We start from the raw sequence: 22,762 nt of genomic DNA, 5'->3' as shown, positions 1-22,762 counted from the left end.
GTCGCCCAGGCTGGAGTGCAGTGGCCGGATCTCAGCTCACTGCAAGCTCCGCCTCCCGGGTTCACGCCATTCTCCTGCCTCAGCCTCCCGAGTAGCTGGGACTGCAGGCGCCCGCCACCGCGCCCGGCTAGTTTTTTGTATTTTTTAGTAGAGACGGGGTTTCACCGTGTTAGCCAGGATGGTCTCGATCTCCTGACCTCGTGATCCGCCCATCTCGGCCTCCCAAAGTGCTGGGATTACAGGCTTGAGCCACCGCGCCCGGCCTGGACAATTTCTCTTGATCCATCTTCACTAACTCTTTCCTCTATTGGTAATCTTTATCCTATTATTGATATCATCTAGTGAAATTTTTTATTTCAGATATATTTTTCAGTCGTAAACTTTCTGTTTGGTTCCTTTTCAGTTTTTTCTTCTGTTGAGAACTTCTATCTCAACATTTACTTCAAGCATGTTCACTTTTATCTTATAGAGCATGATGAGATAATAATAGCTGTCTTAAAGTCTTTGATAATTCAATCATCTTGGCATTGGTATCTGTTGATTATCTTTTTCGCTTGAGAATGGTCACTTTTTCATGACTCTTTGTATGTTGAATAATACCAGTTTGTATGCTGAACAGTTTGAATATTCCATTGTGACTCTCTAGGTCCTATTAAAATCCTCCAGAGAATGCTGATTTTAGTTGTTTTCAGCATTCAGTCATCCTGCTTGGATTGAGACTGCAAGGTCTGTCTTGCCTTTTTTTCTCCCTGTGGATTCCAATGTCAAGACAGTTTTCAAAGCCTGTCCTGTGCTACTTTAGATCATCCTACATCTGTCTGTGCCCTTTGGGGGTTAGACTTGGACTTGTGCCTTGTGTTGTTGTTCAGTGTTTGAGGCTTTTGCTGTGCTGCTTTGGGGTATTCTGCGTATATGCACCTCAGGAATGAGCCCTGGACAGATGCTTATTCGTGCACGGAAGCAGGAGAACCCTTCTCTAGGTCTCCTCTCTGGGATTCTTCTCAACTTCCTGCCTGCCCTAGAGCCGGAATGATGGGGCTTCTCAAGGAGGGTTAGTTGCCCATGCCACTGCCACAGCAAGAGAGAGAGGGAATAAATGGACATTTCTCCCTTCCAGCTCTGAGACCCAGGGACTCACTTTCTGAGTTCCTTGATCTACACAGACAGGGCTTCTCTGGGAGTTTTAGCTGTCCACACTGCACTACCACAGCTCACTGCATGCCTATCCTCAGATCACACACACACACACACACACACACACACACACGGAAACTCACTCCCATGTGGGCCCCTTTCTCCAAGTTTGACTCTGCATTTGTTTACTTTTCAGAGTGCACAGGTAGTTGCTTTTTGTATTTATTCCAGAGTGTTTAGTTATAACCAGCAATAGAAAGAAGCTATAGTGGACTACTCCATCTTGACTGCCACTGGACTCTTAAAATGTTAATACTTCTTTTTTTTTTTTCTTTTTTTTGAGACAGGGTCTCACTCTTTTCCCCAGGCTGCAATGCAGTGGCACTGTCACTGCAGCCTCAATCTCCCAGGCTCAAGTGATCCTCTAGCCTCAGCCTCCTGAGTAGCTGAGACTACAGGTGCACACTACTGCATCCACTAATTTATTTTTATTTTTGGTTTACTATTTTTTTTTTTTTGAGACGGAGTTTTGCTCTTGTTGCCCAGGTTGGAGTGCAATGCTGTGATCTCGGCTCACTGCAACATCCGCCTCCTGGGTTCAAGTGATTCTCCTGCCTCAGCCTCCTGAGTAGCTGGGATTACAGGCCGCCGCCACCATGCCTAGCTAATTTTTTGTATTTTTAGTACAGACAGGGTTTCACCATGTTGGCCAGGCTGGTCTAGAACTCCTGACCTCAAGTGATCCACCAGCCTCGGCCTCCCAGAGTGCTGGGATTACAGGCGTGAGCCACTGTGCCTGGCCCACTAATTTATTTTTGATAGAGATGGGGTCTTGCTTTGTTGCCCAGGCTGCTCTTGAACTCCTGGCCTCAAGCTATCCACTCATCTTGGCCTCCCAAAATGTTAGGATTACAAGTGTGAGCCACCATATTCAGCTTATTTCTTAAATGAGTCATTAAATGTGTGTCTCTTTCACTATACTGAATGTCAGCAGGAACAATTCTGATTTTGTTTATTTTATTTTGTTGTGTTGTGTTGTATTGTATTGTATTGTATTGTATTGTATTGTATTGTATTGTATTGTATTATGGTGTCTCACTCTGTAGCCTTGGCTGGAGTGCAGTGGCGTGTTCTCAGCTCACTGCAATCTCCACCTCCTTGGTTCAAGTGATTCTCCTGCCTCAGCCTCCCAAGTAGCTGGGATTACAGGTATATGCCACCAAGCCCAGCTAATTTTTGTATTTTTTGTAGAGACGAGGTTTCTCCATGTTGGCCAGGCTGGTCTCAAACTCCTGGCCTCAAGTGATCTGCCCTCCTCAGCCTCCCAAAGTGCTGGGATTACAGGCATGAGCCATTGCGCCTGGCCTATTTTATTTTACTTTTTAAACTTTTTTATTTTATTTTATTTTGTATTGTATTGTATTGTATTGTATTGTATTTTTTTGAGACAGAGTCTTGCTCTGTCACCCAGGCTGGAGTGCAATGGTATGAGCTCAGCTCACTGCAACCTCCGCCTCCCAGTTTTAAGCAATTCTCCTGCCTCAGCCTCCCTAGTGGCTGGGATTACAGGCACCTACCATCATGTCCTGCAAATTTTTGTATTTTTGTAGAAACGTGGTTCCACCATGTTGGCCAGGCTGGTCTTGAACTCCTGACCTCAGGTGATCTTCCTGCCTGGCCCTCCCAAAGTGCTGGGATTACAGGCGTGAGCCACCGAGCCCAGCTTTATTTTTATTTTTATATTTTTGAAACGGAGTCTCACTTTGTCACCCAGGCTGGAGTGCAGTGGCATGATTTTGGCTCACTGCAACCTCTGCCTCCTGGGTTCAAGCGATTTTCCTGTCTCAGCTTCCTAAGTAGCTGGAATTACGGGCATGTGCCACCACTCCTGGCTAAGTTTTGTATTTTTAGTAGAGACGGGGTTTTGCTATATTGGTCAGACTGGTCTCAACTCCTAATGTCAGGTGATCTGCCCGCCTCAGTCTCCCAAAGTGCTAGGATTACAGGCATGAGCCACTGCGCCTGGCCTGGCTTTGTTTATTACTGTATCTAATGCCTAATATAGTTCTTGGCATATACTAAGTGGCCAATAAATATTTATGGAATAAACGAATGAATGGACACTTTTCAAACCTCATCCTGCTTGACATTTTTGCAGCATTCTACACTATAGGTTGTTGTTTAGGAAAGAATCTTTCTTTCCTAAGCTTACAGCTTCAGATATTGCTGTGAAAATGGGGACACCTACATAGTCGCCCACATAGGCACAAGTACAAACTTAGAGAATAACAAATGCTCAGTCACCATTTCCTCATCCGAGAAGAGAGTGGATACAGTCATCCCTCAGTATCTCTAGGGAATTGGTTCCAGGACCCCATGTGGACACCAAAATCCATGGATGCTCAGGTCCCTTATATACAATGATGCAGTATTTGCATATAATCTATGCACTTCTATATGCTTTAAATCATCTTAGATTTCTTAAAATATTTAATACAATGCAATTGCTATATAAATAGTAATTATACTATTATTACTTAGGGAATAATAAGGGAAAAAAGTCTATACATGTTTAGTTCAGACACAACCATCCTTTTTTTCGCCACCCAAATTTTTTTTTTTTTTTTTTTTTTTTTTTTGAGGTGGATTCTCACTCTGTCACATAGGCTGGAGTGCAGTGGCACAATCTCGGCTCTCTACAACCTCTGCCTCCCGGATTCAAGTGATTCTCCTGCCTCAGCCTCCCAAGTAGCTGCGATTACAGGTGTGTGCCACCATGCCCAGCTAATTTTTGTATTTTTAGTAGAGACTGGGTTTCACTATATTGGCCAGGCTGGTCTCAAACTCCTGACCTCAAGTGATCCGCTCACCTCAGCCTCCCAAAGTGAGTCACCATGCCAGGCCTGCCCCTAAATATTTTCAGTCCTTGGTTGGCTGAATCTACAGATGCAGAAACCACAGATGTGAAACCCATGGATACAAAGGGCTATTTGTGGCGCAGTGCGGTGGCTTATACCTGTAATCTCAGCACTTTGGGATGACATTCCACCATTGTGATTTGTTTCCACCCCACCCTAACTGATCAATGTACTTTGTAATCTCCCCTACCCTTAAGAAGCTTCTTTGTAATTCTCCCCACCCTTGAGAATGTACTTTGTGAGATCCACCCCCTGCCCCCAAAACATTGCTCTTAACTCCACCGCCTATCCCAAAACCTGTAAGAACTAATGATAATCCCACCCCCCATGCTGACTCTCTTTTTGGACTCAGCCCGCCTGCACCCAGGTGAAATAAACAGCCATGTTGCTCACACAAAGCCTGTTTGGTGGTCTCTTCACATGAACATGTGAAACAACATACGCATCACTGCACTCCAGCCTGGGCGACAAAAGCGAAAACTCCATCTCAAAAAAAAAAAAAAAATGTTATTTTCTCCCCTCATGGAAGTTAGAACGAAACTAGGAATATAACACAAGTATGCCAAACCATTTAAACCAAATGAGAACTGGGGGAAAAAAGCCAAACTAATGAAGGCCATTTTTAATAAAAATAATACCATTTTATTATCCGCTAAATGAAAAATTAACACTCCAGGCCGGGCGCGGTGGCTCATGCTTGTAATCCCAGCACTTTGGGAGGCCAAGACAGGTGGATTTAGGAGGTCAGGAGTTCAAAACCAGGCTGGCCAACATGATGTAACCCCGTCTACCAAAAACACAAAAATTAGCTGGGCAGAGTGCCAGGCGCCTGTAATCCCAGCTGCTTGGGAGGCTGAGACAGGAGAATCACTTCGATCCGGGAGGCGGAGGTTGCAGTGAGCAGAGATCATGCCACTGCACTCCAGCCTGGGCAACAGAGCGAGACTCCATCTCAAAGAAAAAAAGAAAAGAAAAGAAAAATTAACACTCCGAGTTACTCCTCAAATGTTTCAGGAATGCATACCTGAGCCATCAGCTGTTTCATGTAAGGATGAAAGAGGAAGGAAACAGAAATTTGTGTTAAAAGGAAGCAAGCTGGGGCCAGATGTAAAGAAAATAAGGGACACACCTGGGCAGGAAGAGAGGAAGAAACATTCTCTGAGGAAAGAGAGACTGGTACAAAGAAAAAGAGAAAGTAAAATTTTCCTATCTGGGTGAAGAATATTAAGAAAATTGGCCACATGCTGTGGCTCCCGCCTGTAATCCTAGAACTTTGGGAGGCCAAGGCAGGAGGATCACGTGAGCCCAGGAGTTTGAGACCAGCCTGGGCAACACAGGGAGACCCTGAGCTACAAAAATCAAAAATTAGCCAGGCATGGTGGTGCACGCCTGTGGTGCCAGCTACTTTGGAGGCTGAGGTGGGAGGATCATTTGAGCCCTGGAGGTTGAGTCTGCAGTGAGCCATGATCATGCCACTGCACTCCAGCCTGGGCAACAGAGTGAGATCCTGTCTCAAAATAATAATAATAGTAATGAAAGTTTAAAATAATATTAAGAAAATAATATTCAAAATTTGGAAATGAGCAGAAGAGATGACTGAGTCTTTTCCATGGAATGCAGGATGTTGTTTAGACCCTCTGGGAATTATCTGATTATGTAGGTGTGTGCATCGTAATTTGATTTTCTTTTTTTTTTTTTGAGACGGAGTCTCGCTCTGTCACCCAGGCTGAAGTGTAGCGGTGCGACTGTAGCTCACTGCAACCTCCGCCTCCCCAGTTCAAGTGATCCTCCTGCTTCAGCTTCCCAAGTAGCTGGGATTACAGGCGTGCACCACCACGCCCAGCTAATTTTTGTATTTTTAGTAGAGACGGGAGTTTAACCATGTTGGCCAGGGTGGTCTCAAACTCCTGAGATCCTTTGGCCTTGGGCTCCCAAAGTGCTGGGATTACAGATGTGAGTCATTGCACCTGGCCTGACTTATTTTCTGTTTATATTTGCATAAGAGACAAGTTTTTAACTTATGAAAATTTTATCTTAATGATTTGTGTAGGAATATAATGATTAGCCAAGAAGCAGGTAAAAAGAGGACCTAGACTTTGGATTCAATAATAATAGGCAACAGGAGAATGACAAAGGAGAGCCACTGTGAAGTTAACAAATAGCCCACTGGTGTTTTGGCTTTTTTTTTTTTTTTTTTTTTTGAGGCAGAGTCTTGCTCTGTCACCCAGGCTGAAGTGCAGTGGCACGACCTCGGCTCACTGCAACCTTCACCTCCCTGGTTCAAACAATTCTCCTGCCTCAGCCTCCTGAGTAACTGGGATTACAGGTGCCTGCCACCGTACCTAGCTAATTTGGGGGGGTTTTTTTGTTTTTTTTTTTTAGTAGAGTGGGATTCAACATGTTAAGCTATTTTCACTTCTGTGGGTCAGTTAAGCTATTTTCACTTCTGTGGATCTTCAGTTGCTTCAGGCCCTCTGGATGTATATGTGCAGGTCACTGGGGATATGATGACTTAGCTTGGGCTCAGAGGCCTGACACTGGAAAATAAAGACCCATTTTCAGTACATTGTTTTGAATATATCCACATTTGATCCTAAAGTAATGTACTTTATTTTTTTTAAATTGTCATTATTATTTTTTTAAAAAGACATTTATGGCTGGGTGTGGTGGCTCACACCTGTAATCCCAGCACTTTGGGAGGCCGAGGCAGGGGGATCACCAGGTTAGGAGTTCGAGACCAGCCTGGCCAGTATAGTGAAACCCCGTCTCTACTAAAAATACAAAAATTGGCTGGGCATGGTGGTGTGCCCCTGTAGTCCCAGCTACTTGGTAGGCTGAGGCAGAAGAATCGCTTGAACCCAGGAGGCGGAGGTTGCAGTGAGCCGAGATTGCGCCACTGCACTCCAGCCTGGGTGACAGAGCAAGATTCTATCTCAAAAAAAAAAAAGACATTTAGCATCACGATCAGACTATTACATTTAGCAATGAACAGCATGGGTGCAAAAAAAAAAAAAAAAAAAAAACAAAACTACATTAGAACTCTTTGTTGGAATGCTTTACACTTTCCACAGAAGAGAAACTAATAACCTGTTATACAATTAGTCACAAATACAGTCCTCGAGTTTTTTGCCCATACACATGAGTATTTTTCTAAAACATGTCTTCTTTGTAGCAGTTATGCCCTGCCACCACTGTGCTTGGCTGAGTTCACAAATCTGTTGTAACCTGTAGCTTCCCTGTCACTTCCCTGGCTCTCTTCTCCTGCTAAGCTTTGTTTCCTAATTAAAATCTTCTGCCACTGCCATAGCTACTTCTGCTACTGGAACCTCCATAGCCACCTTAGTTTCATGGTTTGTCAAAGTATTGGCCTCTACCACCATTGGGGCCAGAGCTTCTGCCTCCAAAGTTTCCTCCCTTCATCGGTCCCAAATTTGAAGACTGATTGTTTTAATTGCCAAAATAATTGTAGCTTCCAACACCTCCAAAATTGCTTCCATCATTACCAATCCATTATAGCCATTCCCACTGCCACCATATCCACCACCACCAGAGCTGCCACCAAAGCCACCATGGTCACTGAAGTTTCCTCCACGACCAAAGTTGTCATTCCCTCTGAAACCACTTTCACAACCACCACCAAAGTTTTCAGAACAACTTTGACCTCTTTGACTGAATGAAGCACTAGCCATCTCTTGCTTTGACAGGGCTTTCCTAACTTCACAATTGTGGCCATTCATAGCATGGTATTTCTGAATGACAATCTTATCCACGGAGTCATGGTTATCAAAGGTTACAGGGGCAAAGCCCCTTTTCTGGCCACTGCCTCAGTCAGTCATGATTTCAATCACTTTAATTTTTTCGTACTGTTCAAAATAATCTCTTGGCCGGGCGTAGTGGCTCATGCCTGTAATCTCAGCACTTTGGGAGGCTGAGGCGGGTGGATCATGAGGTCAAGAGATCGAGACCATCCTGGCCAACATGGTGAAACCCTGTCTCTAATAAAAATACAAAAATTAGCTGGATGTGGTGGTATGTGCCTGTAGTCCCAGCTACTTGGGATGCTGAGGCAGGAGAATCGCTTGAACCCAGGAGGCGGAGGTTGCAGTGAGCCAAGATCGCAGCACTGCACTCCAGCCTGGCAACAGAGCAAGACTCCATCTGAAAAAAAAAAAGAATCTCTTAGGTGATGTTCTTCAATGTCTTTAGTGCCACCAACAAATATCTTTTTCACAGTTAAGGGGGCACCTGGTCTTTGAGAATCTTCTCTTGAGACAGCTCTCTTTGTTTCCACAACTCCTCCATCCACCTTGTGTGGCCTTTCATTCATGGCTGCATTCACCTCCTCCACAGTGGCATATGTGACAAACCCACAGCCCCTGGAGCACTTGGTGTTTGGATGTCTCATGACCACACAGTCCGTGAGCATTCCCATTGCTCAAAATGGCTCCTCAGGCTCTCATCAGTTGTTTCAAAGCTCAACCCCCTAATGAAGAGCTTCCTCAGTTGTTCGGGCTCTTTAGGAGACTCTGACTTACACATGATGGCAAGCAGAAGAGAGACTTTAACGATGCTTCCTCGGCAGTGTCCACAGGCAGAAAGCTATTTTTTTTTTTTTTTGAGACAGAGTCTCGCTCTGTTGCCCAGGCTGGAGAGCAGTGGCGCGATCTTGGCTCACTGCAAGCTCCGCCTCCCGGGTTCACGCCATTCTCCTGCCTCAGCCTCCTGAGTAGCTGGTACTACAGGCGCTCGACACCACACCCAGCTAATTTTGTGTGTGTGTGTGTGTATATATATATATATATATATATATATTTTTTTTTTTTAGTAGAGATGGGGTTTCACTGTGTTAGCCAGGATGGTCTCAATCTCCTGACCTCGTGATCCGCCCGCCTTGGCCTCCCAAAGTGCTGGGATTACAGATGTGAGCCACCATGCCTGGCTGCAGAAAGCTATTTTTAAATTTTTTTGAGATGGAGTCTTACTCTGTTGTCCAGGCTGGAGTGCAGTGGCGCCATCTCAACTCACTGCAACCTCTGCCTCCTGGGTTCAAGCGATTCTCCTGCCTCAGCCTCCCTTGTAGCTGGGACTACAGGCATGTGCCACCACGCCCAGCTAATTTTTGTATTTTTAGTAGAGATGATGTTTCACCATATTGGCCAGCCTGGTCTCGAACTCCTGACCTCAGGTGATTCACCTGCCTCAGCCTCCCGAAGTGCTGGAATTATAGGCGTGAGCCACTGCATCCAACCAGTAATGTACTTTAGATTGACAAATTGTTTGGAATCTTAAAATCAGTCATTAAATCTAGAGAGTTTTGTCATAGATCAAAGAGGGTTCCAAAACAAATTAGTTACCCCTTTACTTGTAGAAGAAGTTTATAATAAACTTTAGATGTACCTTATGTCCAAAGGAAGCACTTGGTGTTTTATACAATGTAGTATCAAAACACGGATAAGGGGCCAGGCACGGTGGCTCACGCCTGTAATCCCAGCACTTTGGGAGGCCGAGACGGGTGGATCAGGAGGTCAGGAGATCGAGACCATCCTGGCTAACACAGTGAAACCCCATCTCTACTAAAAATACAAAAAATTAGCCGGGCGCGGTGGCAGGTTGCAGTGAGGCAAGGTTGTGCCACCTCATTCCATCCTGGGCGACAGAGGGAGAATCTGTCTAAAAAAGAGAGAGAAAAGAAAAGAAACTTCCAATTTTCCAATTTGTTTAGATCCAGGAATAGACCAATTTGAAAAATCTTAAATAATATTAACTATTCAGGCCATAGTATTCTTCATAAAATGGCTGTAAGAGGCAGCAATACTAAGAGAAACATGAATTTATGAACATAAGTCCTGCTTTTTCCCCCTCAGTTTGATTTAAATTTAATATCCTCCCACAATGGAAGATGATTTACAATAAAGAGATAAACTGGAAAGAATAAGAAAATGGAAACAAGATGTCATTTCTTTTTACTACCCAACAGATTTGCCATATGTTTTAAAATGATGTTTGGCCATCTACAGTAAATTAAACAAAATGCTTTTTAAAATAATGTAACACTTTAAACTATTTTTACTACCAAACTCTCCCTCTCTTGTGAAATATCCATCTTACTAAGCAAAGGTTTATTGAAGCTCCACTTACATCTATGTTGTTTTTAGCTCATTTCCTTTTTAAAAAAGCAATTGGTGAGTTTATTTCCCAGTTTAGCTGTTATAATGAAATATAAAAGGCATTTCTGTTTTGGCCTCTAGTATAGCATTATCGAAAGCTACGAAACTCACAGCAAAATATAGGACAGTGTAAAATTAGAAACTGCTGGTGTTTCTTTAGCAGCAGTTGCTGCCCTGGCAGTTGTTTTCCCCTCTTGCCACCAGCACAAATCTGAAAGTCACCTCTGTGTACCAGACAACAAACCCCAAGTGTGTTTTTTAAATAACAGCTTTATTATTCACATAGCATAGACTTCACCCTTTTAAAGTACACAATTTGGTGGGTTTTAGTATATTCACAGAGTTGTGTAATATTTACCATTGTCCATTTAGAACATTTTCTTCTCTACAAAAAAAAAAAACTCAAAAACTCCATACCTGTTAGCATTCATTCCCCATTCCTTCATTCCCCCAGGACCTGGCAATCACTAATCTACATTCTGTCTCCGTGGACTTGCCTATTGCAGACATTTCATATAAATGGAATCATAATTATGTGGCCTTTGTGACTGGCTTCTTCTTCTTCTTTCTTCCTTTTCTTCTTCCTGTTTTTTTTTTTTTTTTTTTTTTAGAGACAGGGTCTCGCTATGTTGCCCAGGCTAATTTCAAACTCCTGGGCTCGAGGTGCCGTTCGGCGCCTGGCCCTCCTGTTCCGCTGCTGCTGCCGCCCAAGTGCGTGGTACTTGGCAGAGGTGCTGGGCCTGCATTCTCTCCTTCCTCCCCGCCTCCGGCTGCCGGTAGGACCTTCCTCTCGCAGCCGCTGGGAGCCCTGTCTTCGCCAAGGCCAATCACGACGCCCTGAAAAGAAGGAGGTGATGGAATTAAACCACCCCCAATCATTGGAAGATTTGGAACCCCACTGAAAATTGGTATTGGTGGATTGCTAAATGTTGGGAAATCTACTTTCTTCGATGTATTAACCAGTAGTCAGGCTTCAGCAGAAAACTTCCCTTTCGGCACCATTGCTCCTAATGAGAGCAGAGTACCTGTGCCAGATGAAAGGTTTGACTTTCTTTGCTAGTACCACAAACCAGCAAGCAAAATTCCTGCCTTTCTAAATGTAGTGGATATTGCTGGCCTTGTGAAAGGAGCTCACAATGGGCAGGGCTTGGGGAAAGCTTTTTTTTTTTTCTTTTGTAATCCCATATTAATGCCTGTGATGGCATCTTTCATCTAACATGTGCTTTTGAAGATGGTGATATCATGCATGTTGAAGGAAGTGTAGATCCTATTGGAGATATAGAAATAATACATGAAGAGCTTCAGCTTAAAGAGGAGGAAATGATTGGTAAACTAGACAAACTAGAAAAGGTGTCTGTGAGAGGAGGAGATAAAAAAGTAAAATCTTTGGGAGGCCGAGGTGGATCACAAGGTCAGGAGTTCGAGACCAGCCTGGTCAATATGGTGAAACCCCGTCTCTACCAAAAATACAAAAATTAGCCGGGCATAGTGGCGCATGCCTGTAATCCCAGCTACTCAGGAGGCTAAGCCGGAGAATTGCTTGAACCCAGGAGGTGGAGGTTGCAGTGAGCCGAGATTGCACCACTGCCCTCCAGCCTGGGCAACAGAGCAAGACTCTGTCGAAAGAAAGAAAGAGAGAGAGAGACAAGGAGGGAGCAAAGAAGGAAGGAAGGAAGGAAGGAAAAGAAAGAGGGAGGGAGGGAGGAAGGAAGGAAGGAAATTAAAGAGTAGGTGGACAAGTATGACCCAGGTGCGTTTGTCACTCCTTTTAGTGGGGCCTTGGCAAGAATTGAGTGCTGAGGAGAGACAGAAGTAACTGGAATCGAACACGACACAAAGTGCTTTGCCAAAGATCATTAAGGCTGGGTTTGCAGCATTCCAACTAGAATACATTTTCACTGCAGGCCCAGATGAAGTGCGTGCATGGACCATCAGGAAAGGGACTAAGGATCCTCAGACTGCAGGAAATATTCACACAGATTTTGAAAAGGGATTCATTGTGGCCGAAGTAATGAAATACGAAGATTTTAAATGGGGAGGTTCTGAAAATGCAGTCAAGGCTGCTGGAAAGTACAGACGACAAAGCAGAAATTATATTGTTGAAGATGGAGATATGATCTTCTTCAAATTTAACACACCTCAACAACCGAAGAAGAAAGATAATGCATGTTTTACAGTACTCCAGACGTCTACACTTAATAAAACATTTGAGGAAAAAACAAAAACAAAAACAAAAAACTCCTGGGCTCAAGCAATCCTCCTGCCTCGGCCTCCCAAAGTGCTGGGATTACAGGCATGAGCCACCATGCCCGGCCAGCTTTTTTCACTTAGCTTAATGCTTTCAAGGTTTATTCCTGTTGCAGAATGTATCAGTACTTCATTCCTTTTTATGGTCAAATAATATTCCGTCGTATGGATATACTACATTTTGTTTAATCATTCACCAGATGATGGACATTTAGGTTGTTCTTGTGTTGTTAAGAACAATGCTGTTACTAACATTTATGTACAAGTTTTTATGTGGATATATGTTTTTATTTTTCATGATTATATGTACAAGGAATGAAGTTGCTGGGTCATATGATAACCTTTTGAGGAACTACCAGACTATTTTCCAAAGTGACTGCACTATTTAGCATTCCCACTTGCAGTGCATAAGAGTGCCGATTTCTCCACATTCTAACACTTGCTATCTATCTTTTTGATTATAGCCTTTCTAGCGGGAATGATTTTGATTTGCATTTCTCTGGTGGCTCGTGACATTGAGAATCTTTTCATGTGCTCATTGTCCATTTGCATACCTTCTTTTGAAAAATGTCTTTTCAGATGCTTTTTTTTTAAATTATGGGTTTTATCTTAATATTGGGTTGTAAGAGTTTTGTAGAATATATTCTGAATACAAGTCGCATATCAGATATATGATTTGCAAGTATTTTCTCTCATTCTGTGGGTACTTGCACTTTCTTGATGGTATTTTTTGAAGCACTAAAATTTTTAGTTTTCATGAATACCAGTTTATCTATTTATTTCTTTGGTTGCTTGTGCTTTTAATGTTGTATCTAAGAAACCATTCTCTAACTCAAGAAAATTTACTTTGGGGGGTCATAGTGGCTCACACCTGTAATCTCAGCACTTTTGGGAGGTTGAGACTTGAGACCAGGAGTTGAAGATTAGCCTGGGCAAAGTAGTGAGACTCTGTCTCAAAAAAAAAAAAAAAAAGATTAAAAAGTAGCCAGGCGTGGTGGCGTATTTCTGTGGTCCCGGCTACTCAGGAGGCTGAGGTGGGAGGATTGCTTGAGCCCAGGAGGTGGAGGCTATAGTGGACCATGTTCACACCTCTGCACTCCAGCCTGGGTGACAGAGTGGGACCCTGTCTCCAAAAATAAATAAATAAGAAATTTAAACATATATTTTTTCTGTAAGTTGTATAGTTTTACTTCTTACATTTTGAGTTTATTTTTATGTATGGTGTGACATAGGAGTCCAAATTAATTTTTTTGCAATTCACATGTCCCAGCACCATATATTGAAAGGCTCTTTCTCACTGAATTTTCTTGGCATCTTTGTCAAAAATCAGTTGACCATGAACATAAGGGTTTATTTCTGAGCTCTAATTGTATTGCATTGATCTATATGAATGTTGAATGTTCTTATACCAGTACCACACTGTCTTGATTGCTGTAGCTTTGTGCTTGATATGGTTAGGCTTTGTGTCCCCACCCAAATCTTATCTTGAATTGTAATCCCCATAATTGCCATAATCCCCATGTGTCAAGGGAGAGACCAGGTGGAGGTAATTGAATCGTGGAGGCAGTTCCCCATGCTGTTCTCGTGACAGTGAGTTCTCATAAGATCTGATTGTTTTATAAGGGGCTCTTTTCCCTTTTTCTTGGCACTTCTTCCTGCTGCCTTGTGAAGAGGGTGCCTTGCTTCCCCTTCACCTTGGTTGTAAGTTTCCTGAGGCCTCCCTAGCCATGCTGAACTGTGAGTCAATTAAACCTCTTTCCTTTACAAATTACCTAGTCTCAGGAAGTTATTTATAGCGGTATGAAAACGGACTAATACGGTGCTGTTTTGAAATCAGGAAGTGCCAGTCCTTCAACTTTGTTCTTTCTCAGGGTTGTTTTGTCTATTTTGTGTCCCTTGTATTTCTTTCACTATTTTTCTCCCTTTTGTAGTTTTAACTGACCATTTTATATGACTTCATTTTTTTCTTTTTATTTATTTCATATTTTTCTTAGCATATTCATTGTACTTCTTTTTTTAACAACTTTTTTCAGTGGTTGCTCTAGGTTCCCTTGTTTTTTTTGTTTTTTTGGGTTTCTTTTTTGTCTTTTTTTAGAGACAGGGTCTCACTGTGATACCCAGGCCCAAGTGCAGAGGTGTGAACGTGGTTCACTGCAGCCTCTACCTCCTGGGCTCAAGCAATCCTCCCACCTCAGCCTCCCAGATAGGTGGGATTACAGGCACCAGCCACCACACCACTCTAATTTTGTTATAGTAGTTTTTGGTAGAGAGTCTCACCATGTTGCCCAGTATGGTCCCAAATTCCTGGCCCCAAGCAATTCTCCCACCTCAGCTTCCCAAAGTGTTGGGATTACAGGCATGAGCCACCATGCCTGGCCAACTCTTGTATTTTAATCTGAATTTTAGGATCAGCTTGATAATTTCTGTAAGAAAGAAAACTGGGGTTTTGATAGGATTGCCTTGAGGCTGGGCATGGTGGCTCATGCCTGTAATCCTAGCACTTTCGGAGGGCGAGGTGGGCGGATCACCTGAGGTCAGAAGTTTGAGACCAGCCTAGGCAACATGGTCAAACTCCATCATTACTAAAAATGCAAAAATTAGCTGGATGTGGTGGCAGACACCGGTAATCCCAGCTACTTGGGAGGCTAAGGCACTAGAATCATTTGAACCCAGGAGGTGGAGGTTGCAGTGAGCTGAGATGGCGCCACTGGACTCCAGCCAAGGCGACAGAATGAGACTCCGTCTCAAAAAAAAAAAAAAAAAAAAAAATCACATTGTACCCCATAAATAAGCACAATTATTATTTGTCAAAATAAAAAATTATATAAGAACTAATAAACAAGTATAGCAATATTGTAGGGTACAAGATCAATAAACAAAAACCACTCATATTTTTGGCTGGGTGTGGTGGCTGGGCTCAGTGGTACAACAAGCCCAGGAGTTTGAGACCAGCCTGGCCAGCATGGTGAAACCCCATCTCTACTAAAAATACGAAAAATTAGCCAGGCGTGGTGGTGCATGTCTGTAATCTCAGCTACTCAGGAGGCTGAGGCACGAGAATCACTTTAACCTGGGAGGTGGAGGTTGCAGTGAGCCAAGGCCATGCCACTGCACTCCAGCCTGGGTAATGGAGCAAGACTGTCTCAAAAAAAAAGAAAAAAGAAAATGTTCATGTAGTACATGTATCAAAACATCACACTGAGGCCGGGCGCGGTGGCTCATGCCTGTAATCCCAGCACTTTGGGAGGCCGAGGCAGGTGGATCACTTGAGGTCAGGAGTTAAAGACCAGCCTGGTCAACACAATGAAACCCCGTCTCTACTAAAAAAAATAAAAGAAGAGGAAGAAGAAGTTGGCAGCATGGGAACGGGGAGGAAGAGGTGGGGAGTGGGGATGTTTTTTAAAAAAAATACTGGTCTGCTTCAACCCAAGAGGAATCAGAAGATCCAAAGCAGTTTGGGAAAGCCAGAACCATCAGAGATGGAGGGAGAAGGAAAATCCAGGGGGTGGGAGGTTCTGTTTGGCAACTGGGGTGAAGGGATTGCTTTCTCCCTGCTGGGATTCCCCCCAGCCCCTCCAGTCAGTCAGGAAGGGAGCAGCCTATTTCACTGCAGGCCCAGATGAAGTGTGTGCATGGACCATCCTTAAACTCCTGGGTGCAAGGGATCCTTCTGCCTCAGCTTCTCGAGTAGTTAGGACTACAGGTGTGTGTGCCACCATGCCCAGGTAAGTTTTTTTATTTCTGGGGAGTAGGGGAACTGTCTCGCTATGTTGCCCTGGCTGATCATAAACTCCTGGGCTCAAGGAATCTTCCACTCAGCCTCCCCAGTGGCTATATTACAGGCATGAGCCACTATGGCCAGCCCTCCTATAATACTTTTAAATCATCTCAAGATTAAGCCTGGCTAATTTTTGTTTGTTATGGCTTTTTGTTGTTGTTGTTGTTTTGTAGAGATGGGATTTCTCCATGTTGCCCAGGCTGGTCTGGAACTCCTGGGCTCAGGTGATCCTCCCTTCTCGGCCTCCCAAAGTGTTGGGATTATAGGCATGAGCCACTGCACCCGGCGTAGCAGTAGCATTTTAAAGAAATATGCTTTTGGCCAGGCATGGCGGCTCATACCTGTAATCATAGCACTTTGGGAGGCTGAGGTGGGAGGACTGCTTGGGCCTGGGAGGTTGAGGCTGCAGTAAGCTGTGATCACACCACTGAACTCCAGCTGGGTGACAGAGCAAGACACTGTCTCAAAAACTGTACATATATATATATATGCTTTAGATTTTCATATTTTCTCTAGCACTGCAGACTGCTAAATAATCATAGTCAATTAATGGAAATGAACTTCTATTATTGCTCATTGAGTTATGAATTAAAACGAGTAAGTTATGAAAACATACTAATTATTGATATTTTGTGTAGATCAGCAATATTTGAACTTTCTCCCACCTGAGTGGAAGGCAAGCTAAACTTGGAAGCACTCTTGGATTTTTTTGTTGTCGTCGTTGTTTTATTTTAATATTTTTATTGCTTATATTTCTTTTTTGTGTTTTAATCTGTTAAAGTCAAAGATTTTTAAAATTCCTGGACTGATAGAATTTTAACAATTTTATTTTATTTTTATTTTATTTATTTATTTATTTTTTTTTTTTGAGACGGAGTTTCACTCTTATTGCCCAGGCTGTAGTGCAATGGTGTGATCTCGGCTCACCGCAACTTCCGCCTCCCAGGTTCAAGCGATTCTCCTGCCTCAGCCTCCCTAGTAGCTGGGATTACAGGCATGTGCCACCACGCCCAGCTAATTTTGTATTTTTAGTAGAGACGGAGTTTCTCCGTGTTGGTCAGGCTGGTCTCAAACTCCGACCTCAGGTGATCCGCCCTCCTCGGGCTCCCAAAGTGCTGGGATTACAGGCGTGAGCCATTGCGCCCGGCCAATTTTAACAATTTTAATACTGTCTAACCAGCAAGTTTATGAAATCTTTTTTTTTTTTTTTGAGACAGAGTCTTGGTCTGTCGCCCAGGTTGGAGTGCAGTGGTGCAACCATGGCTCACTGCAGCCTTGGGCACCAGGTGCAAGCAATTCTCCCACCTCAGCCTCCAGAGTAGCTGGGACTACAGGCAGGCAGCACCACACCTGGCTGATTTTTTAAAAATTTTTAATAGGGACAGGATTTTGCTATGTTGCCCAGGCTAGTCTTGAACTCTTGAGCTCACATGACCCTCTTGCCTCGGCCTCCCAAAGTGCTGGGATTACAGTTGTGAGCCACTCTGCCCAGCCTGAAGTCTTTAATTGATTTATGATGCATAACTTTATTTATTTATTTATTTAGAAACAGAGTCTTGCTCCGTCACCCAGACTGGAGTGCAGTGGTGCCATCTCGGTTCACTGCAACCTTCGCCTCCTGGGTTCAACCAATTCTCCTGCCTCAGCCTCCCAAATAGCTGGAATTACAGGCGTGGGCCACCAAGCCCAGCTAATTTTTCATTTTTAGTAGAGATGGGGTTTTACCATGTTGGCCAGCTGGTCTTGAACTCCTGATCTCAAGTGAGCCACCTGCCTCGGCCTCCTAAATGCTGGGATTACAGACATGAGCCACTGCATCCAACCTTATGATGCATAATTTTAGAGACTTTTTTAAGACAAATATTGAACTTATAAACAGTTTAATGAAAACTCAGATTCTATCTGCATATGATCTATCTTTATTTTTTTTACTTCTATTCTTAAGTTATACATGTTTATTATAAAAATATTCAGATTAGTAGGGAATTTTAAAAAATGTAAAATTATCTTGTTCATCCTAAATCCCATTTTTCAGTAGTAACTACTGTGAACACTTTTTGGGAGCAGGGAGGGGACAGGGTCTCACTCTGTCGCTCAAGCTGGAATGCAGTGGCACGGTCTTGCAGCCTCCGTCTCCTGGGTTCAAGAGATTCTTGTTCCTCAGCCTCCCAAGTAGCTGAGACTAGAGGTGTGCGCTACCATGCCTGGCTAATTTTTTTCCTTTTTTTGTATATTTTTGTAGAGACAGGATTTCGCCATGTTGGCTAGACCAGTCTTGAAATCCTGACCTCAAGCAATCCACCCACGTCAGCCTCCCAAAGTGCTGGGATAACAGGCGTGAGCTGCTGTGCCTGGCCTTGTTAACAGTTACGTATGTTACCTTCCATATATTTATCTATGCATATACAAATCTGTCCTCTGTGACCCATTTTGTACATATTTTTTATTATATAATTTATTTTTAAAAAAATTCTTTTCATAGGATACTTTTTCACACTAAAGATTCCCATAGTGGGAAAATAACAATCTATTACTTATAGTTTTATATTTGTGGATAGATTGTTTTAGAACAAGTAAAACACATTTGAGAATTAAGTCTCAGTTTGGAATTTGTAATATTTTGATGCATCTACAAGGAGGACCTAGTCCTTAAATGGAACTTCTGTATATTCAGAAGCTCTTTAAGCTTTTCTTCACAGGATTTAGAAATTCCTATGTGAGAAATCAGCATTTCCTAATTTTAAACTTTCCCTAGTATATGTAGTCATCAGTAGCTGGTATCTACTGAACAAAGAGGGAAGTTTTTGAAAATGAAACACTGGCTAATTTTCTGCAAAGTTTTTATTCATGAATTAACAGTATTTTCCTTTGTCCATTTTTCCCAGGGCAAATATAGTAGCAGTTTGGTCATGTACTGGCAGTAATAAAGCTGGATTCTCTTTAAGAGATTGATCAGGTCGGGCACGGTGGCTCACGCCTGTAATCCCAACACTTTGGGAGGCTGAGGCAGGCAGATTACTTGAGGCCAAGAGTTAAGAGACCAGCCTGACCAACATGGTGGAACCTCGTCTCTACTCAAAGTACAAAAATTAGCCAGGTGTGGTGGCGTGTGCCTGTAATCCCAGCTACTCGGGAGGCTGAGCCTGGAGAACTGCTTGAACGTGGGAGGCAGAGGTTACAGTGAGCCGAGATTGCGCCACTGCACTCCAGCCTGGGTGACAGAGAGAGACAGTCTCAAAAAAAAAAAAAAAAGAAAAGGCAGGGGAAATCATACGTTTGCATCTGTAATGTCCATGTATCATGGACTCTGCCCTAGACTAGACTAGTGTCATCCAGTGCAGTAGCTGCTAGCCACAAGTAGCTATTGAAAACTTGAGGCTGGGCATGGTGGCTCATGCCTATTATCTCAGCACTTTGGGAGGCTGAGGCAGGAGATCACTTAAGCCCAGGAGTTCAAGATCAGGTTGGGCAACATAGCCAGACCCCATCTCTGCAAAAAATTTTAAAATTAGCCAAGTGTGATGACATGCACCTGTAGTTCCAGCTACTTGGAAGGGTGAGGCGGCAGGATCATCTGAGCCTGGGAAGATCGAGGCTGCAGTGAGCCATGATGGCACCACAACACTCCAGCCTGGGTGATGGAGTGAGTCCCTGTCTTAAACAAACAAACAAACAAAACCACAAAACAAAACCTTGAAATGTGGATAATCTGGATTGAATTATGCTGTAAATGTAAAATACACATCAGATTTCTAAGACTTAGAACATAAAAGAGAACGTAAAAGATCTCACCAGTAATTTTTCAATTGATCACATGTCGCAATGGTAATATTTAGGGGTATATTGGGTTAAATAAAGCATGTTATTAAATTAATTTTAGTTGGGCATGGTGGCACATGCCTGTAGTCCCAGTTGCTGGGGAGGCTGAGGTATTTTTTAAAGTAAGTGTTGGCCAGGTGCAGTGGCTCACACCTGTAATCCCAGCACTTTGGGAGGCTGAGGAGGGTAGATCACCAGAGGTCAGGAGTTTGAGACCAGCCTGATCAACATGGTGAAACCCCGTCTCTACTAAAAATACAAAACTTCGCCAGGCATGGTGGTGCATGCCTGTAATCCCAGCTGCTCTGGAGGCTGAGGCAGGAGAATCGCTTGAACCCAGGAGGCAGAGGTTGCAGTGAGCCGAGATCACTCCAGCCTGGGCAACAAGAGTGAAACTCTGTCTAAACAAACAAACAAACAAACTGAGTGTTAAGGATTGTTAGAGCCCAGGAGTTCAAGGTGCAGTGAGCTATCATCATGCCACTCACTGTACTCCAGCCTGGGCAATAGAGCAAGACCTTGTCTCTTTAAAAAAACAAACAAAACAACAACAACAAAAACTATGTTGCCCAGGCTGGAGTGCAGTAGCTATTCACAGTATTCACAGGCACAATCAGGGCATGCTACAGGCTGTAACTCCTAGGCTCAAATGATCCTCCTCTTCAGACTCCCAAATAGTTGGAACTACAAGCCCTCGTTAGCATGCCTGAATTTTTTTTTTTTTTTTTGAAATAGAGTCTCACTCTGTCACCCAGGCTGGAGTGCAATGGTGTGATCTCAGCTCATTGCAACTGCTACCTTCTGGGTTCAATCGATTCTCCTGCCTCAGCATCCCCGTAGCTAGGATTACAGGCACGTAACACCACACCTGGCTAATTTTTGTATTTTTAGTAGAGATGGGGTTTCACCATGTTGGCCAGGCTGGCTGATCTCAAACTCCTGGCCTCATGATCTGCCTGCCTTAGCCTCCCAAAATGCTGGGGTTACAGGCATGAGCCACCATGCCCGGCCACGCCTGAGTTTTTAAAAAGACCTGGGTGTTTATCTGGGATGTGAGCTCCTGTTTCCTTTTACTGTTTTTAATGTGACTGCTAAAAATTTTAAACTACACATTATATTTCCATTGGACCTCGCTGCTCTGAACTAACAGATGAGGACCGTAACACTGGCTTTAAAAATTACATAATATGGCCTGGCACAGTGGCTCAAGCCTGTAAACCCAGGAAATTAGGGGAACTTGGCCAGGCACTATGGCTCACACCTGTAATCCCAGCACTTTGGGAGGCTGAGGCAGGCAGATCACTTGATGTCAGGAGTTCAAAACCAGCCTGGCCAACATGGTGAAACCTGGTCTACTAAAAATACAAAACCATTAGCTGGGCCTGGTGGTAGACGCCTGTAATCCCAGCTACTTGGGAGGCTGAGGCAGGAGAATTGCTTGAACCCGGGAGCTGGAGGTTGCAGGGAACCAAGATCGCACCATTGCACTCCAGCCTGGGTGGCAGAGAAAGACTCCATCTCAGTAAGTAAATAAATAAATAAATAGGGGAACTTGGAACGGGAGCCATGCGGGAGTGGTGCTGGGTACGAGGTCTGTGTGTCTGGTTCCAGGGCTATCTTGAGTCACGGTCCACCCACGCGGGCTGCTGTCATCTCAGCAATGGCCAGGTTGTAGATTAACTGCCTTGAGGTAATCTCTGGAATTTAGTGGTTGGGTCTTCATGCCTGATGTGTTTCAAAATTAGCCCCTGGAATTTCTAAATAAGTACATAATTAGATAAGATTCTTCTTCTTCTTCTTTTTTTTTTTTTTTTTTTTTTTGAGATGGAGTCTCGCTCGGTCGCTCTCACTCTGTCATCCAGGCTGGAGTGCAGTGGTGCGCAGCTCGCTGCAACCTCTGCCTCCCAGATTCAAGTGATTCTCCTGCTTCAGCCTCCTGAGTAGCTGGGATTACAAGCACCTGTACCTTGCCCAGCTAATTTTTGTGTTATTAGTAGAGAGGGGGTTTTGCCATGTTGGTCAGGCTGGTCTCGAATTCCTGACCTCAAGTGATCTGCCTGCCTCGGCCTCCCAAAGTGCTGAGATTATAGGCATGAGCCACCATGCCCAGCCTATTATTTTCTTTTTCAGGCAAACCAGTTTCTGTACTAAAAGGGTCACATTTACACATTATGGGCAGGAAGAATATAGGGTGAAGAACACCCTTCTTTTCTTTTTATCGATAAAACAGTAGCTTTCCTGGAAGCTCTACCCATTAGACTTCTAATTATGTCTCACTGAGTGGGACATGGCCACTCTTATTTTCAGGAGAGTCTAGGGTGGTAAACAGATGTGTCTGGGCACATTGCTGCCCTAAACAAAATCAAGATTATGAATGAAAATTGGGTAGGCAACTAGTGGTGTCTGCCATAAGAACTAGCTTTATTTTATTCTAGTTGTATACTCAATTATGCTAGCACCATAAAATAAATAAAATAATAAATAAATAAAATAAAATAATAAAATAAAATAAAAAATAAATAAAATAAAATAAATAAATAAAAAGGCATCTTGGTCCTTGTATTAGTCTGTTCTCATGCTGCTATAAAGGACTGCCCAGGACTGGGTAATTTATAAAGGAAAGAGGTTTAATCAACTCACAGTTGCACAGGGATGGGGAGGCCTCAAGAAACTTACAATCATGGTGGAAGGGGAGGCAA

General features: G+C 43.5%; 2 pseudogenes; one reads left to right on the top strand and one right to left on the bottom strand.

Annotated features, from left to right (window-relative positions):
• Nucleotides 1-7,334: 7,334 nt before the first annotated feature.
• LOC112609842 lies at nucleotides 7,335-8,591 on the bottom strand (annotated as a pseudogene).
• A 1,603-nt stretch (nucleotides 8,592-10,194) lies between these two features.
• Nucleotides 10,195-22,762, top strand: part of LOC112609296 — a 156,142-nt pseudogene continuing 143,574 nt past the window's right edge.

The sequence above is a fragment of the Theropithecus gelada genome, chromosome 16 (genome assembly GCF_003255815.1).
Source record: "Theropithecus gelada isolate Dixy chromosome 16, Tgel_1.0, whole genome shotgun sequence".
NCBI classification, from domain to species: domain Eukaryota; kingdom Metazoa; phylum Chordata; class Mammalia; order Primates; family Cercopithecidae; genus Theropithecus; species Theropithecus gelada.
The sequence above is the reverse complement of the archived record's forward strand: the minus strand, read 5'-3'. Positions and strand labels throughout refer to the sequence as shown.